This window comes from Tenrec ecaudatus, chromosome 3 (assembly GCF_050624435.1).
Source record: "Tenrec ecaudatus isolate mTenEca1 chromosome 3, mTenEca1.hap1, whole genome shotgun sequence".
Lineage (NCBI taxonomy): Eukaryota > Metazoa > Chordata > Mammalia > Afrosoricida > Tenrecidae > Tenrec > Tenrec ecaudatus.
This window is the reverse complement of record NC_134532.1, coordinates 44,852,431-44,867,243: the sequence shown is the minus strand read 5'-3', so window position 1 is coordinate 44,867,243 and position 14,813 is coordinate 44,852,431. Positions and strand designations below refer to the sequence as shown.

At 40.8% G+C, this 14,813-nt stretch overlaps 1 long non-coding RNA gene across 1 annotated transcript; it reads right to left on the bottom strand.

Annotated features, from left to right (window-relative positions):
• Positions 1-344: 344 nt before the first annotated feature.
• On the bottom strand, positions 345-14,463 carry LOC142442571 (uncharacterized). The gene is made up of 5 exons (XR_012783439.1): positions 14,276-14,463; positions 12,374-12,530; positions 11,431-11,596; positions 7,752-7,878; positions 345-4,219 (listed from the first exon to the last, which is right to left on the bottom strand). It is a non-coding gene; the product is annotated as an uncharacterized LOC142442571 (long non-coding RNA).
• Between the last annotated feature and the right edge of the window lie 350 nt (positions 14,464-14,813).

Sequence of the window (14,813 nt, the reverse complement as noted above, 5' to 3'; positions counted from 1 at the left end):
GTCCAAGTTCAGTCCCTGAAAGAGGCACCAACCAGCATAAAAAGACCAACCCTTTTTAGCTTTTCCCCTCCAAAAGCTAGGAAAAATTAACTTGCCTTAGCCTTTGTAAAAGGAGAGTCGAGTCCTCAGCCTCTCCCTGCTTACCCACTGAAAGAAACGTAATACCCTCAGCCCCTCGACTGCCAAACTGGCTTTCGGAGACACATGGATCTTCCCAGAGCTCACTGGCTAGAATAGTCTCCCAATTTAGACATAAATGAAATCACACCACTTATGCGCATCAAAAGACAGCATTAGAAGAGTGAAATGGGAGCCCACGGATTAGGAAAACGTTTATTTATTTTTAACCAAAGACACATCAGACAAAGGGCTGATTAAGAAAATATACAGAATTTTACAACATCTCAAAAAGAAAATAACAAGAGACCCAATCAAGTAATGTGAAAAGATATGAACACAGTTCACTAAAAATGAAGGACAAATGATTAACAGATGTAAAAAAAATGCCCATGATCACTAGCCTTCAGTGAGATGCAAATTCAAACCACAATGAGAGCACTTAACACGTAATTCCAGCCAAAACCAAAGAAGCAAAACGACAAATGCTGGCGGATATGGAAGGATTGGGAGTCATATATACTGCTGGTGGACTTATAAATACATACAGACACACACAAGTACCATGCAGCCACTGTGAAAAACCATCTCACTACTTAAAACAACCAGTACTTGAAATCCCATATAAACCAGCAATACCACTAGTAGACATCATGGAAGTCTTATACCGAGGAATATATTTTTAAAAACAACAAAGGAAAAAAGATAAATGTCCATCAAAAAGGAATATTAAACACTACATATTTTAAATGAGTCAAAAAGGATCTCAAAGGATAAAGGTTTATATTTTACCTTAACTGCATCTGCAATCATCCACTTTCCAAAGAATTCTGCATGACAACAAGGCCATTCACATTCTTGTTTAATAGTACAGTATCTCTCCAATTAACGGAATTAACATGGGTCAAGAGAGATCAAATGTAAAATCAGACATTGGACTTGGTACATATGCACACAGGATGAGTCCATCAGCTTTCCCAGTCTCTGTACTCATGTGGTTTCCTGCAGGATTTACATTGTATTCAAACAATGTGGCAGACATTTTGTTCAACCCTTTTGTCCAATTATTACATCACAGTTTATCCTATGGGCTTTCTGGAACATAAAATAAAATGTAATTGGATACTGGAGGCACTGTCAGTCACCAAAAGCATATGCATGGTAACGTTTCATGTATTCATGAGGTGTCTGCTATACAAATCCCAAACCAGAACTATGTCAGTTAGAATCCTAATGTAGTTTACTGACAGATGAGGCCAAAAAATTTGCAGTCACTATATTGCCAGAGCTTTCCTCCTGCATGCGATCAGTGTTATGTGATGTCAAGTGATTCCCTGTGGAGAGTTTTCCCATCTTGACTGAACTTAAGCCTTTTCACTGTCGTGTGTTTATGTCAAGAACACTGGTAAAAGTTTACCCACACGCACTACAGCTACATGGGACTATCCTACAAGAAATAATTGATGAGACATGAACTCTTAATTTTTAAAAAAACTTTAGAGAGTAAATTGGTTTTCCATTCAAAACTTCCTATGTAGATTGCAATCCCCAAGATGTACCAGCACGCTCCCCACTTTCGCCCTCCCTGTGTTTTACCATCATTATTCATCCTTCTTTTCTGTTCTGTCCTGCTTTTAAGATTTTTTATCCATAAGCAAATGCTGTCCTTTTTATTTGGAATGATTGATTTTTTTAAGGAGTGTATACCTCTTGAATGTTATTCTTCCCCTCCAAGCCTGTACATTGTTGGGTTTAAACCTGGGTCAGAGGAGTGAGGACAGTTTTAGGAGTGAAGGGCTATAGTCTTGGTATTCCACTACTTTCCATCAGACCAGTAAGTCTGGTCTGTTTTATGATACTGAGTTTTGTTCCACTTTGTTCTCCCAGTCTAACAAGGACCCTCTTTTGAGATCCTCTTCAGAGTAATTAGCAGTGGTAGCTGGGTACCACTTAGTTCTTCTTGTCTCAGGGTCGTGGAGACTGAGGTTTGCTGTAGTCCATTCATCCTCTGAACTAATTGTTCCCATACATCTTCTATTTTCTCCAGTCTTATTTTATGATACTGTTGTGCTGTGTCTGGGTGGTAACAAAGAGCATGCAGATGGAGTGGACACTACTGGCATCCGGGAGGGCACTCTGCTGCTTGGCATAGCTGTGATCCAGGAACACCAAATTCAGCTCTCGTTTGGGTACTGAAAGCCTGAAGAGCAAGGAGGTGCCCATGCGCTGTGCAGAACTTTGGAAGACCCTCTCCCCACAACAGTGGGCCATGTCAGTAAAGTGACAGCCCTCAGAGAATGTGTAGTCACATGGTAAGTTACAATTATCTGGTCCCGCAATCAGCCCAGACCAAGCCCTAGTACCTCTTTGTTTTGGAAGATTTGTTACACTTGCCCCATTGAAAGGTTTTCTCATTAAGAATTTTCTCATGTTGAATTATACTTGACTTCTGCATATTAGATATTCCACATTTAAAGGTCTTCATGTGTGAAAAATCTGATGTATTGTAAGGCACAGTTTCTGGCTGAAAGATTTACCACCATCACCATATATATAAGGTTTTTAATCAGAATGAATGCGTAGATGAGTTTTGAGATGTGATGTCTGGATAAAGGCTTTTCCACATTCACCACATACATGGGGTTTCTCTCCAGTATGAGTTCGCTGATGAAGAGTGAGAACATATTTTGTGATAAAGGCTTTTCCACATTCACTACATATATGGGGTTTCTCCCCAGTATGAGTACGCTGATGAACAGTGAGCTCACTCTTCCTGATAAAGATTTTTCCACATTCACCACATGCATGGGGTTTCTCCCCAGTATGAGTATGCTGATGAACAGTGAGGCCCTTCTTCCAGGTAAAGGCTTTTCCACATTCACCACATACATAGGGCTTCTCTCCAGTATGAGTTCGCTAATGATCAGTAAGAATATTCTTCCAGGTAAAGGCATTTCCACATTTACCACATACACAGGGTTTCCTTCCTGTATGGAATGTCTGATGTGCTTTAAGGCAATGTTTACTGCTGAAACCTTTACCACACTCACCACATACATAAGGTTTTTCTCCAGTATGAGTTCGCTGATGAACAGTGAGCTCATCCTTCCAGATGAAAGCTTTTCCACATTGACCACATACATGGGGTTTCTCTCCAGTATGATTTCGCTGATGACTAGTGAGAACATACTTCCTGACAAAGGCTTTCCCACATTCACCACATACATGGGGTTTCTTTCCTGTGTGACACATCTGATGTGCTCTAAGGTATCGCTTCTGGCTGAAAGCTTTACCACACTCATCACATACATAAGGGGTTTCTCCATTATGAGTTCGTAGATGAGTTTTGAGATGTGCTATCTGAATAAAGCCTTTGCCACATTCATAGGATTTCTCTCCAGCATGAGTTCGCTGATGAGCAATGAGATCACTGTTAGTAGTGAAGCCTTTCCCACATTCACTGCATACACAGGGCATCCCTGCCACATGCGAATTCTCATTATTTCTTGAGGTATGATTTTCTATGAAAAGCTTGGCCACGTTCCAAGCAGTTATATGGTTTTTTTCCTTTATCAGTTGTTCGATAATGTGCAGTGAGTTTGAATACTTTGTCGAATTCTTGCCCACACTGACTGCATTCATAATTCTTATCTATTATATGAATGAACTGATGCTCACAGAGGATAGACTCCTTGATGAAGGTTTTCCCACATTTATCACCTATGTGTGGTTTCTCAATTTTGTCAGATTCCCGATGCTGAATGCATTGTGACTTCATACCACTGGATTTTTCACACTCTGAGAATTTCATTCCAGTACAAAATTGCTCTTGTTCAATTTCAAGAAAAGGTTTCTCATCCCCATTGAGCACAACTGACTTCTTTATTTTGCTGCTATTCTTCAGATTTAATGCAAGAATGATTAAAACTAATTCTATTTTTTTCATGTAAGCCAAATATCTCATAATTTTCCTGTTGAGGAAAATTATTTTTGTGATGAAAAATATTTTCCAATGTATTAAATTTATAGCATTTTTTGGTTTTGTCCAGATTTCTTTTATGTTGCGAGTGCTGCAGCGCATGATCATCAACATTTTGGATCTCTGTAAAAGAACAGAACATTGAATCTTTTCATCATCTCGATTTACAATGGAACCTAAAAACATGCATTGATGCAAGGTAGATCTTTAGTGACAATGCTCATATGAATGTCAATAAAATACTATGCTTAATGCTTCTTGCCCACCATTACAAATGTAATTGTGTAAACAATCCAAATTGTAAAAACAGTTACTGTAGAAACCGGGTTAAATATGAAAATGATGAATGAACCGATATTTAGTAGTTGCTTAAATATGCCCAAGAAAATATACAAAGAACGTAACACAAGCATGACACTGAGACCCCTAGACCATAGGGGTGGTAAGGATTGCTAATTTCAGTTGCTAGACGTCAGATATTCATTCTACCAATCTTTAATGGAAGACAGCTGAGTACTAGACAAAGTTGGGAATGTGAAAAATGGAGACTGTTCTAGTTAGGAGAAAAAATTTTATAAGTATATATGAAAGTTATTACAGTACACAAAGATATTCCTTATGTTAATGGAGAGCCTACACTCTAGCTTACAAAACTCAATTTCCAGTGTCCTGTGGTGTCTTGCATGTTGCTGTGATGTTGGAAGCAATGCCACCCAGTATTTCAAATTCAAGCAGGATCAACCATGGTGCCCAGGTCTTAGTGGAATATCCAGAAAGACAGACTGGGAGCAGGAACTGGTAATTTACTTCTAGAACATGAGCCCCTTGGGTTTACTGGCACCAGAATAACATTTTAGAAGTACTAACTTCTCAAAGTACAGTCAACAGCAATGATGTGAATGGAGTAACGCTTTGGGGACCTTCAGTGGGTGACATGGCATCAATGAAAATGAGTGAAAATAACTAGAAGATGAAATTTATGAAGTATTATCAAGAATAATTTTAAGTTGTCAAAAGCAAAATGAAATGTTCAAATGCTTACAGTATATGTATTATTGGACATTAAGTTGTAGCCATTTTAATTAGAGAATCAAGTGGTTTATATGGTTGAGATTGACAAATTCAAGAAGACTAGTGTTGTATTCAACATCAAAAAACACATTACAAAATCTTTCCTGAAGTTCAATGTTGTCAGTGGTAGGTTAAGAGTTATGTGCCTGCAAAACCAGTTACTGCAAGTGTTATTTAAATTTTTTCACCAAGTGTTAAATCAAACAAAGTGTGGGATCAAGCCCCATAGTCAAAGGAGTCCTTAGGAGCAGCATGTGAAATTAAGGAAGACGAAGCAGACAGCAAAGACAGGGTACTGAGGCCTCATCTGCAATGCCAAATAAGTGATCGAGTTCATTTAACAGTGAATTTATACAGTAGCAAGGCATGCAAGCCTTCAGCAGGCATATACAACAAAATGGGCAAAATATGAATCTGGGATAGACTGATTCTTTTAGGAGAACACTTCATGACAAGTATCAAGCTGTGGGAATTGAGGACCAGGAAGAGAATAGAAGCAGACAAATTCGTTATTGTCAAAATTAAAGAAGCCTGTAAGACCAGGATTCTGGGTGGAGGGAGCCTTCGCATCGGTGGGCTACAGAAGACTCGCAGTCATAATTTTTCTATTAAACTTCATCACCATCATCCTCACAATATCCTCCCATTAAAGTGATACCTTAATGATATCTCATAAAAGTGCATGGCTAATCACGAGCAGCCCCCAGTTTTTTCTGTAAGAACAGAAGTGTTATTGTTCTCCCTGTTCAAGGAATAAGTCACTCCCCTCTATCTGCTCTCAGCACTGGGGCTAAGTAACTCAACCAACTAGTTCAGGGACCTCCATGGTCAGACACTGACCACCTTGTTAGGTATGTATGTGTGTGTAAGTTTGGATAGTAAACTGGTTTATATATGGTTGGGGGAAGGGAGACACCTGTTTTGGGGTGGGGGGATGGCTTGCATGGCCCTAGACTATGTAAATTGGTGATAGAATACAGTCTCTTTCTCTATCCCACTCAGACCAGGCATCAAGGAGGTGGCGAGTGCCTACATGCTTTTGTCTGCCTTTTTAGAGCTGTGGTTCAATTACACAACTATCCCTTAGCACTCATCCAGAAGGCATTTAAGAGACAAAGAAACAGTTGACTCCTAGAGTGACAGCAACAAAGGGAACCTGTTTAGTCTATTATCCAGGTTCTGTTTTCCACAAAAAGGAAATTTAAGGGGTGGGGTGCGGTTGATAAAGGGGAGTTGATATCAAGAACTTCAAGAAGAAATTGTTTTGAAACTGATTGTGGTATCTGTTGTAAAATGCTGCTGGATGTGATTTAACTATGGAATGTTCTGATATGTATAAGAGCTCCCAATAGAATGATTTAAAAATATATTCAAAATTTGACCTGACTTTTGCAGACTGAAATTACAGACATGCATTTAATGACAGAACCAAGAATACAGGATTTTTAAAATGTCTCATTTTCACTGACAAAATTATCAGAGGAGTAAACAACTTTAAAGATAATCTCACAGGTGGAAAAACATTGAAGGTAGAATGGTAAGGGATAGCCTACATTGATAACTTTTCTGCTGGGAAGATGGCCTTAAATACCTTAAAATAACACAAGTCATAAACGTGTTGCATCAAAAGGAGTAAAATATAGAGAAATGTGTATGTTAAGAAATCCCAACAGTGAAGGCAATTTGACCATCTCTATTCGAAAAAGGAAAGAATAAAGAAAACTTTAAAGGGACAGGAGAACAAATGAGCAAATGGAAATGAGAAACTTAAGGGAAAATCCAAGTGGGGAAGCAAAGGAAGCACAAGAGAGACCCGTTTATGGCAGGAGCTCCAAGCTGGGGGTGGAGAGATACTACAAAGGGAAATCCATTCTTATTCAATGGGGGAGGAATGTGCTGTATTTGGAGGATGGTTAAGAATTAAATGTTCTAAAAAAAAAAAAGAATTAAAAGTTCTCTGTTTGGAGAGAAGCTTGCAAGTTAAGACTTTCATAGTAAGGTGGGAGAACATAAAAAAGGGAAAGGTTTGGGAATCTCCAAGAAAGAAAATTGTGGAACCAAACATACAAATCAATGGAAATCTAATCTCACAGAGCTAGAGGAGTTTTTCTCTGTACATCTATGGAAAGTGAGGACTCACATTGAAGCACGGAGTTTCAGTGTATGATCTGACACCTATCATGGATGCGAGGCCTTATGCCAGTTGAATCAACTCCCCCAGAAAATTCCCCTTAAGGTTTTTTGCTCACACACCTGAAAAACTTCCACTACAGCTTTTTTCTCACACAGACCACAGTTGTTCTTGTTCCAATTGAGACAAAGCTTCTGGGTTGACAACAAAATAACCAATTCATAATAAATTGCAAAATATTAGACACACAAAAATTAAACATAGGTTTGTGAAGCCTGTAGTGGTGTATTTCTGGGGAAATAATATTCAAAGCAACAAAGCAAAGGGTGTTCATTCAAGTGTATTAGACTGCACCCTCTAACCTAGGACCAGAGGATGCAATGAGAATCTACCTCTTGAGTTCACTACAGACACTGCAAAGATTTTAATACGTAAGGTGGGAATTCTCCTCACCAATGCAAACCAATTTGCAATAGTTGTCCAACATCACATCCTGATACAGGGTCTTCTGAGCAGAGTTCAGGAGCTGCCATTCCTCCCAGGTGAACTTTACAGCCACATCATCGAATGTCAGTGATTCCTGTAGAAAGAGGAGACTATTTAATGAGGTATTTTCCATTTGAAGATTTAAGAGAGTGTATCTTACAATAAAGAAAGCAAGAGAGTAATAAAAACTATTCTGTGATAGTGCATTCCATAATTTGTGGTAAACTGAAGGTTGGGAGAAACTATTTGAACTTATTGCTAAACTTGCAACCACGGGCACAAAAAACTAGCCCTATTTTGAGAAAGATCTCATTGTTCTGAGATAAAAATGGTTTCAATACACGTTCTTCAGGCCAAATAAAGTGCCCCCTGCAAAAGCACTCCATTACGGAGCAGTCTTAAAGGAGCTACCATAGTAGATTCCTCATTTCTGTCTCTGGATAAGTCGCTATGCCTGAAGGCTGTCTGTAGATAAGAGCAATCTTGTTCTATAGCAAACAATCCATAATTGTAGCAAAACCTGGGAAGGTTTGGGAGTGGGGGTGGAAGGTTTGAGGTCAGCTACCACTAGGTCAAAGTGGCGACTCACCTCCATTTTTTAATTGTTACCTGCTTATATTACCCATTGACTATATAAGTTAACTGTAACATGTACTTGACTTATGAGAGATTTATAAGCCCCTTTTTTATACCCATTGGAAAATACATTCCCTCTCAGTTTTGACATGGGAAGAGGAGTCCCTGTGCCTGTTGTCTGTCTTATCTTTAATATTTTCCACAATCACAAAGTTGCTCCTGAGGACCCGTTTGAGTATTGGGGCCACCCATGCCCCAACAATAATGCACCCACTCATAAAACTAGAATTTTCAGAAGTGAAATTATCTGAATGATCTAGAAAGAGCTCAGATTTATACTCACACACAGTAGATAAACACAGACCTGTTTATGTTAACAAGCAAGTTAACAGTATATGTGAAATGGAATTAGGAGTCCTAACAGCATCTCCATTATGAGATGTTCTATACCTTCAGTGCTGACAGCTATCCGGCTCAATTCAGAACTGATCCCTATGATGGAAGTTCAAAGATACCTCAGTTGTCCAAAATTTGTTGTCAATTCTTACATAAGTCATTCTGCCCACAGCATTGTCTCTCTTCTGGGTTTATTAATCCTTTGCTATGGCCACACAAAACTCATAGATAAAAGTGATTTATTAATGAACAAGGTACAACTCAGGATCAGGAACAAGATGCTATAACTCAGGACCAAGAACAGAAAGTTTATAGGCAATATCTACCTTCCTGAGTGCAGAATAACGTTCTATACTCCTAAAGGCCACTTTAGAACAAGGTCCTCTTGCCTACCTTCGGACAAATTCTTCTCAGCCACCTTTGGAGAGTATTGCCTTAACTTTAATTACAATGTCCTCTTGGACCTCCCATCTTTCACTATATGCTCTCCAATGGGCCTCTCCTAGTTCTGTTGCCATTCTAATCTTGCCTAGGCGGGAAAGGTGCTAGATGGGCCCAAGAAGCCATCATGTCAAGATGCAGAGACAGAAAGAGTGAGGGGCGGGATAGAGAGAACTGCCTGCAGGCATGGTTGAGAAGAGACAGTGGAATATTGGCCTGTCATCTGACCTGCTGGTTTGGTTTTGTTAGCTCTTGCAGGCACATGGTTCAGCCTGAACTCTTGAATTGGGAATTTTCCAGCTTCCAGAAATGCAGGAGCCATTTCCTTGACATCCCTGTAACTGGGAGTCACCTGTGTGACCTAATTTCAGAGTTTCCACCACTCTGTGAACCAAAAGCCTGCTATGTGACCTTCCCATTTGGGTTCCTCAGCCTGCAACCTATTATCTGACCAGATTCAACAACTTCACTTTGTGAGGCAGTGGACTGTGGTCTCACCTGATGATCTGGTTCATCAGCCTTTGTAAACACATCAATGAGGTGAATCCACCAGACCAGTGGTTCTCAATCTATGGGTCTCAACCCCTTTGGGGATCAAATGGCACGTTCACAGGGGCCACCTAAGACCATCAGAAAACACATATTTCCAATGTCTTAGGAACCAAAACACCGCTCCTCTATCTGTATCCAGGCAGGTCCACCCACGTGCAGATACTCCCACATATGAGTACCGGGTGTGAAGACTATTACCCATACTACACATTGCTTCAAAACAAAATTTCATTTATTTGTCATTAGAAACAAATATTTCACAATATCTAATTACATCTTGTTTTGTGATTAAACACTATGCTTTAATTATGGTCAATTTGTAACAATGAAAACACGTCCTGTTTACATTATGATTCCTAACAGCAGCAAAATTACTCTTATGAAGAAGGAAGGAAAATAATTTTATGATTGGGGGTCACAACGTAAGGAACTGTATTAAAAGGTTACCGTATTAGGAAGGTTGAGAACCACTGCTCCAGAGTGATAACTGACCTATGGATTTGGGTCTCACCAGCTTCCACATCTTGAAGAGTTATTTACTTGGTGGCTATTTAGTTTTGCGAGATACTGCAGGGCAAATCATGGAACATCCTGAACCTCTACCTCATAGGGACAGGTCTACTGCTGGTCCTGCAAAATGAACTGTAATATTCATGGAGCAAGAGATATACCAATGAAGATAATGACCAGGGCAGATGGGACACAGTGACAGAGCCAATGGTGAGAGATCCACAAAGAGCTTTTCAGCCAAGATTGTCGGACAGGCAGGCAAGATCAAGAGGACCATATCACCAAGGAACTGAGAAGAGACTGTAAAGATGGAACTAAGAAATGAGCCTATATTGAGAAGGCACAATGGCTGAGAGGGGCAGAAAGAACAGGCCTGCTCTGAAGAGGAGCAAATCTGCCTACATGTTTCCTTAATATGAATCCCAATGTCTATCCTATTGATTCTGATAGCAAGTTACATTTTGTTACTTAATAAAACTTGTACCTATGACTGGACTGTAATTTATATGTGGCCACTGCAAAAAATTAATGAACTGAGAAGGAGATAACTGTGGTAAAGATAACTGCTGTTAGAACTGGAAAACCATTGGAGAGTACATGTATGTTTAAGTTCACATGAATCAGGGCTGAAGCTGATAGTTGATTCTCTCTCCTACATCTAGAATTAGAGGAGGTGAAAAGCTGACACCCATTTTTAAATTAGTATTGCTACAAGGCCCATTCAGATGCATTAATGAGAATGCTGCAGTTTGGGAGACTATTTAATACCACCTTCAGAAAGAAACATTAAAGAAACTTACTCAGACAAAAAACCCATGGAATAATGGACTTTCCTAAAGAAGTGATCTTATTTCTCCTTAAAAACAAAGCATAGTGTTAAATTTGAATGATTCTCATGGATTGCCCATAGAATAATGAATTATCAGTTGAAAGCTCATATCACCCAAAGAATCCGTAGTGATGTATTATGTTCAATGTCAGTAGTTTAGTGTTATTCCTGTGATCAACATATTCCTAATCTTCTCCATCCCAATGTTGAAGTCAAAGTCAAAGTTCATCTCTAACTTCTACTATTTCAAATTTCCACTTTCCAAGGAACCGAATCAGTTATTATACAGGTTCTGCACTTCCAGTAGGAAATACAGAAAAGGATAAAACGCATCAGAATTACCTGAGCCTTGGTCATTTTCTTTGGTCCTTGTAACATTGCCAGGAACTGGGATGTTCTATGTTTGTCTTATCTGTATCAGCTCCAATGATGCTCACGAATTTCAGTCTCTCAGGAGGACATCCCAGAAATAATAATACCCAAACCAGGCACTTCTTCCTCCTGCAGGCTGATGGGAGGATACAATGTGAGTAGTTTAGGTCCAGATGCTGTAAGTGTTCCTGTCCATCTTCTTAACACAGTCCCCAATACTGTTAACGGTCTCCTACTGAGTGACGGAAAACATGTTAACACCATGAGCAATAAAAGCTAAAACTCATAATTTTCAGACCTATGAGTAAAAGATGACTTTATAATAAATAGAGATTGGACAACCAAATACACATGTCAAAAAGAAGAAACAATAAACCTGGACCGCTACCTCAAAGCACATGGACTATCAATTCCTTACTGTGGGACTGTCAAGGAGAATGACAAATCAATGAACCTTTATGATGATGGTGTTAATTAAAGCATCTGGAAAGTTTGAAATGGGCTATATAAAGAACTATTATAAACGGAATGCTATTTTTCTACAGGAGCTGTAAATTGTACAATCACTTTAGAAACACTTTCAAAGTCACCATCAAGGAGAGTTACACATATAAGCACCGATAGGACAGAGGAGAACTGTTCTATAGTTTCTGAGACTAGAAAGCCACGGCAGGCAGCTGATGAGTTTGTACCTCTAACCTTGAGGATAGCAATCCAACACTTAACACATGTCAAAACCAGGGCTCCAAATTAAACACTTATACATCATCTATTAGTTTAAAATCTATATACATGTATGTATATAAGAATGAAGAAGTAAATATCCCCCCATAGTGAGTGCACTTTTGAACTCCAAGACAAATGACATTTTAATTGTAGTATTATTTGCAGTAACCCAATGCAGTTAGTTTACCTGTACGTCTTTCTAGAGATGGCCCCTTAACTCCTTCCAAATGCTTAGGTGGGTGTGTCATCCAACAATGTGAATGAGGAAAAGGAGATCTGGTGGCACAGTGGTTACTGTTGGGCTTCTCACAGCAAGGTCAGCAGTTGGAAACCACCAATTTCTCCTAGAACGAAAGATGGGGATTTCTTCTTTCACAAGTGACATGGCTTTCTAGTCCACTAAAGAGTGACAGTCTTGGAAACCCACGTGGGGCAGTTGTACCCTGTCATACAGGCTCGCTATGAGTCAGTGTTAACTTGATGGCAGTGAGTTTGGTTTTTTTGGTTTAAGAGAATTGTGAAAATTGCCAAACAATAGATTGGTACCCTTGAGACTTGGGGCTATGCAAGTAAGCTGCCTGAAAACCCAACCTGGAGATGGGTCACATTGGACATCCTGTTAGGTTTAATTGAGACATTTTTTAGACAGAAATTGGGATCTCACTACCATCAAAAAAAGAGAGAGAGAAAGAACCAGGAGTAGGGGCCTTTGAAACTCAGATTCTTGTACTGAAACTCTTGAATCCAGCAGACAGACAGCTGTGGCACAAGAGAGGAAGTGATGGGGAGAAGCAGCAACAGAGACATGGTGGCAGCAGAACCAAGAGACTGAAACAGAGCAGTGCAATTCCCAGACCACAGAACAAGAGAGCTGAGTGCCTCTGGGCAGGAGGTTAATACATGAAGTGGTGTACATCTGAGTATTTATCTGGGGAACCAGATCTGCCAACGTACACAGAGGTCTGAGAGGCTAAGGGACAGAGTGGGCACTTCTCTGCAGAACTAAAAGACCTTTGTAACACTTGCCCATTCAGGACAGAAGCCAAGGGGCTGCAGGGCCGCACTTTAGCTGCAGGTATGGCTGTCAAGATGCTGTCCCAAAGTTGAACTGTATCTTGAGTCATTTAGGATCCAAATTGTGTGTTAGGGTACAAAAGTTACCCCTATGTCAAATATAATTTAAGGAGAACATTTACTGAACTTTAAGAGAAAACAAAAGACACACACACACCGATGGATCAGGGAGACCACTAGCACGAGGTCAAAATAACACCTGAGGATTCACAGCCTGGACCCTGGATAACAGGGCATAGAACAAAAGGCATGTCACAGATCATGACTGGTGGCAGATCCATACATCACAGGTACCGGTGGGACTTCAGAAGCAGGAAAGGGACCATGACTAGGACATGTACCTTATTCAATAGAAGAACTTACAAGACTGGTCCAGGACCTTTATACAAAGCCAGTCAAGGCAAGACTCGACAATGTCCCTTGTTCTGTGCTCAGTAATGTGACCTCCAACAGGCATACACCGAGGCAGGCGCTAGGAGAGGGCTGGCTGCAGAGGAGTGCAGGCAATGTACTTTCTCATGCATTCTCCCGGAGGGGGAGATGATCTATATCCTTGGTTAATGATCAGAGAGAATTTAATGGCGGCTTAATCGAAGTGAGGACGCAGCAAATGGACACTGAGTTATCACTGTCACCAGCAACCCAAACCTAAAACCCCACTGACTGCCATCGAGTGGATTCCGATTATAGCGACCCTTTAGGAGCAGTTGGACCTGCCCCGGGTGGGTTCCCGAGAGCTTTTCTGTACAGGAGTGGCTTGTATTTCTGAACTGCTGACCTTGCAGTCAGCAGCCTAATCTGTAACCAAGGAGGCCACCACTTTTTGCAAATTGGAGCGCTCAGAATTTAAGAAGCTCTAATATAATTATAAACGGTTGTCCACCCAGTGAATTCTGTCGTTCAGGGAGAGGCGCAAAGCCCTCTGGCCCTGACGGGCAGAACAGCCTAGCGATTGTGCGTGGGCGCTTTCCCGTCGGTCGCCAGAAAACATAGCTCCCGCCTGCTGCCCACTGACCTCCTCTGCTCCACCTCGCCCTCAGAAGCCCGGGTCCTGACGCCGCACGTCCGCGCGTCGCTCGCCCTGTTTCAGAGACAGAAACGCACTTGTTCTCCTCTCACCGTCGTCCCGACAACTTACACTTACTTCCCAAAGGCTCCACCGCCCCGCCGGTGCGCAGGACCCTCCTCAAACTCCCGCCGCAGCTCGCGGCGCGACGGGAACGCAGCGCGTGACTACGGCGGCCGCAAAAGGCCCAAATACAATCACTTCCGGCCCCGCCCTTCACAGACTTGCTGAAGGCCGCCATGCTTAGATCCTATCCGTACAAAATGCAAGCATGTGTGTTACTTTCCGTAAAAGAGTAAAAGGGGGGGGGTTGTGTGTGGGTGTGCGTGTGTGTGTCGTCCCCCCCCACTTGTTCTAATTTCATACACCCTATTTGCATAGCCTTACCCATTCTTTTATTGGGAAAGACAAAGCAGTGGACAGAAAGGCCATATAAAAGCAATCCATCACTCCACACGGGTTCATGAGGTTAGTCACTCACTTTCAA